The sequence below is a fragment of the Macrotis lagotis genome, chromosome 1 (genome assembly GCF_037893015.1).
Source record: "Macrotis lagotis isolate mMagLag1 chromosome 1, bilby.v1.9.chrom.fasta, whole genome shotgun sequence".
Lineage (NCBI taxonomy): Eukaryota > Metazoa > Chordata > Mammalia > Peramelemorphia > Peramelidae > Macrotis > Macrotis lagotis.
The window spans coordinates 781,035,269-781,040,206 of record NC_133658.1 but is presented as its reverse complement, the minus strand read 5'-3'; positions in this window follow the sequence as shown (position 1 = coordinate 781,040,206).

The window sequence follows — 4,938 nt, the reverse complement described above, 5'->3', positions numbered from 1 at the left end:
AAACTTAGTACCTTTTAGCAAGATGTAGCTTCCTTCCTTATCTCTTTGAATTAGATACTTTTTTGCTTTGCTTTCTCCAAGATCAGGAGTATTACCCATGTTTTGTTTTCTTTCTTTACCCCTAGCTGAAGCATAATATATTCTGCTCCAGGCTTTTACCTTTACTCTGTATGTTTCTGTTTCACATGTTTCTTGTAAACACCATAAGGTAGAATTTTGCTTTTTAATCCATTCTGCTATCCACTTCCATTTTATGGGAGAGTTTATTACATTCACATTCACAGTCATGATTTGTGTATTCCCCTCCATCCTATCCCCACCTTTATACTTTTCTCTTTCCTTTCACCCTATCCCTCCTTACCAGTGTTTTGCTTCTGACCACTACCTTACTCAATCTGCCTTCCCCTTTTTTAATTTCTCCTTTCCCCTCCTACTTCTGTTCTCCCTTTTGTCCTCTCTTTTATCTACTCTCCCTTCTTTTTCTTTCTTCTTTCCCCTCCTACTTCTCTATAGGGTAAGATAAATTTCTGTATCCAACTGAGTATGTATGTTATTACCTCTTTGAGCTAAATCCAATGAGTAAGGTTCAAAGAATGTTCATCCTCCTCCCTTCTTTCCCTGTATTATAATAGGTCTTTTGCACCTCTTCATGTGATGTAATTTACCCCAATCTGCCTCCCCTTTTCTTCTTCTCCCAGTACAATCCTTTTTTAAACCTCTTTCTTAATATCATCACCAAAATCTACTTATATCTGTATCTCTGACTGTGTATGTTCTAACTTCCCTAAAATTCTCAAGAATTGCAAGTAACATCCAGAAGATACTGCTCAAAGTTTCTTGTGTGGTAGTCCAGGGTCCTGGCCACTGAGTTTCTGCTCTGGGGTTTGAGGTGCTAGTGACTTGCCCAGGACCACTGGGCTTTGATTGCTGATCTGTGCTGTAGCTAAGAGCCTCCTACTGGCTTGCCTAGATTCAGTATGCACTGGGCTTTACTCCCCCTTTTACCCCAGTGAGACAGATCTTTCTGTCCCCAACTCCCCTTCCCCAGATAAATATTTTTTAAACACATGCACTGAACCTCGGAGAAAAATTTGCTGCGTACTGACAGCTCAACTTTTGGTATTGACAGAATATGAGCATCATGATCTTGGTAAGTCACTTCTTTTTGGACCTTTGTTTCATATTATAAGTGGACTCTGTGATCTCTAAGTCACTTATAACTCTAAAACCTGGATACCATATTTCCCCTTGTTATAACCTGAAGTTGGTGAGAAAAATAGGACTTGAACAGGCATTTCAGGAACCAGTAATTAAGAAGACTAGAAATTATAATATTAGATGTTAGAACTGGGCAATGCTAATCAGAGCTTTGCAGAGGATTCACTGTGAGAGTGACAGATAAATCAATTACAATCTCTCATTGTGTGATTCCTTGGCTGGAAAGTTTTTGTTGTTGTTCAGTCATTTAGTTATGTCTAACTTTTTGTGACTCCATGGACCATAACACACACTAGGCCCTTTTATCCTTCATTGTCTCTCAAAGTCTGGCCAAATTTCCTTGATACTATCTATCTGTCCCATTCCCTTTTGTCCCCTTTTCCTTTGGTCTTCAATTTTTTTCCAACATCAGGGTTTCTTTTTCAATAAGTTCCATCTTCTTATGTGATCAAAGTATTTAAACTTCTCCTTTTGTATTTGAAGTTAATAGCCTGAATTTATTTCTCCAAGTGTTGACTAACTAGAAAATATTGACAACTATTGTTCAATTCTACAAACACTTAACTCTTTCCCTGTGTTAATACTTGGCATGAGTGCTGAAATGATGTTCTATTTAATAGCTGATTTTCTGAAGAAATCCAGAACTCCAATTTTCTTCAAGGCAAAACATTTATTTTCCCCTTTGGTAAACCATTCAAATATCATAAATGAAAAGTATATGTTTGTTTGTGTGTGTGTGTGTGTGTGTGTGTGTGTGTGTGTGTGTGTGTGTGCTGCTGTAGAATTTCTTCATCTTTTGTTTCATGATTATTGTCAAATGTGAATTGAAAATTGCTCGAGACAGGGAGTGTTCTCTTTAGCAGGATGACCTCTGGCGGACAAAATCTATCCCAAGTAGGTGCTTGTAAAATCATTGATTTTTGGTAAATGCATACAAAAGAACTATTTTCTTCTACACTATTCAACCTATTCTATTTTTTTAATTTTGCTTGACTAATTCTTGATATCTCATGGAGTCATTAGCCTCCACTTGCCCCAATCTGTTCTTCAAGGAATTATATTATTCAGTTAGCTTTTTGCATCTCCTTTTCCATTTGGTCAGTTTTATTTTTAAAGGAGCTGTTATTTTTTCCTATTTGTCCAATTGTATTTTTGAAAGAATTATTTGTTTTTTGCAATTGCCTAATTATACTTTTTTTTTAGGTTTTTGCAAGGCAATGGGATTAAGTGGCTTGCCCAAGGCCACACAGCTAGGTAATTATTAAGTGTCTGAGGCCGGATTTGAACTCAGGTACTCCTGACTCCAGGGCCAGAGCTCTATCCACTGTGCAGCCTAGCCACCCCCTTAATTATACTTTTAAAGCATTTATTTTCTTCAGTCAATTTTTATGCTTCCTTTTGCAAGATGTTGAATTTCTCCTGCATTTCTTTGCCCAATTTTTCTACTTGATTTTTAAAATCCATTTTGAGCTCTTCCAAGAAGTCTTTTTGGGCTAGAGACCCAATTCATAATCTCTCCTGCAACTTCATATGTAATATATTATATTTTCTGCCAACCTCTTCTGAGATGATGTTTTGCCCATCCTTATCTCTAAGGTAACTTTCTATAGTCCTGACTTTTCTCTGAATTTTCTTATCATTCTGACTTTTATTTGGGTGCTGACTCAAGCTTCTTGTATTGGGGGAAGAGCTCTCTTGCTGACTTTCTGCACTGAGAAATCTAGAGGCTTGCTTACTGGGCAGGGCCATCTGAGTGGAGAACACCAGCAGCTTGCTCACTGAGCAGAAGTCTTCTGAGTTGGTAATGCCAGTGGTTTGCTGCTGGGTTGGATTATACCACTCAGTCCTGAACAGGGTGTCTAGGGTACTTGTGTTGGAGCCCTCTCAGTTGGCCTGCTATGACACTGACTGGCTGAGCCGGGGTTCCAGGGAGGCCCTCTGCTCCAGGTCTCTCCTGGGGTTGACATTCTCTAGCTGTCCCCTCCATGCTCACTTGCTGTTTCAGGTCTCTGTCCTGGGCATCCTCCTACTCAAGACAGCCCTTACTTGAAAATGTTCTTTGAGGATTGATTTAAGTTGTTTCTGAGGGAAACCTGGGAGAGTTTAAGAAAATACCTGACCTCACCTCCCCCCCTCACTATTCAATCTATTAACTGATGGGAGGATTAGAAAGGTCAGGAAGTATGAACTGATGATATGCAATATACTACTGTATTTTTATGCATATGGTCTAAAACCTTATTTTTAGTTTAAGTCAATTGATTCAATTTTACCTTAAAAATATTATTTCCAGAGTCAAGATGATAGCACAAAGTTAGGGAACTCCCAGAACTTTTCCCAAAACAACTTTGAATGAAGCCTCTAAATAAGATCCTAAAGTGACAGAACCCGCCAAAAACAAACAAACAAACAAACCAACAAACAAACAGTGAAACAACTTTCAGGGAGATATTTTGTAGGTACTTCAGAAAAAGGTCTTGTAGGATGGGTAAAATGGGAGTACAGCCCATTATAGGTGGGAGAGCAGCCCATTATAGGTGGGAGAATTGGGAAGCCAGTTGGAGGTTTTTAGCCACAGTACAGCTAAGGTCCTGGAACAGCTCTGTCATCAGTGAGGGTTCCAACTCCAGCCCAGGGGCAAGATTTCAAACCCTGAGAAAGTGGTGCAGCCTTGGACTATCCTAGCACAGAGAGCAAAGAGGGAACCTGGAAATACCAGTTGGAAAGCCAGGGACTGGAACCCTGGCCCACCCCACCCCCCCAAAAAAAGCTTGGGATTATACACCCTATACATAGGAATAGAGCTCAAGAGACAAAATGGCCAAAAAATTAAAAAGTGCTAACCATTGACTCTACTCTTCTGATAGGAAAGAAAAATACTCAGAAGAGGAAAGCAGACACAAAATACCTACATGTGAAGTATCCAAGGGTTTGATGAACTGATCTCAATTCCAAAAAGACCTCTTGGAAGAACTCGAAAAGAATCTTAAAAAACAACAAAGAGAGAAAGAAGAAAACTGGAAAAAAGAAATGAGAATCAGGCAGAATTATGAAAAATTATCTGAACCAAACAATAATTTTAAAGAAGTAACATTGACCAGCTGGAAAATAAAATTAACAGTTTGTAAAAGGAAAAAAGAAATGAAGAAAATAAAATCTTAAAAACTAGAACTAGACAAATAGAAATGAATGCCTCTGTGAGACACCAGAATTCCATCAAACAAAACCAAAATACTGAAAAAATATAAGAAAACATGAAGCAACTCTTAGAAAAAAAATGACCGACCTGGAAAATAGATCCAGAAGAGATAATTTCTGAACTATTGGTCTACCTGAAAGCTACAATCAGAAAAAGAGCCTAGACAGCATCATGCAATAAATTATCATGGTAAACTGCCTTTATATCCTAGATTAAGAAGATAAAATAGTCCTTGAAAGAATCCATCAATCCTCCTCAGAAATAGACAAAAATAAAAACTCCAAGGAATATTGTAGCCAAATTTCAGATTCTCAACTAAGGGAGAAAATACTGCAAGCAACAAAAAAAGAAGCAATTTAAATACCAGGGTACCACAGTTATGTTAATGCAAGATTTGTCAGTTTAAACATTAAGAATCAGAGGACATAGAAAATGATATTCCAGATAGCAAAAGAGCTTGAATTACATCCAAGAATCAACTACTTTGCAAAATTCAGCATATTATTTCAGGGGAAAAGAAG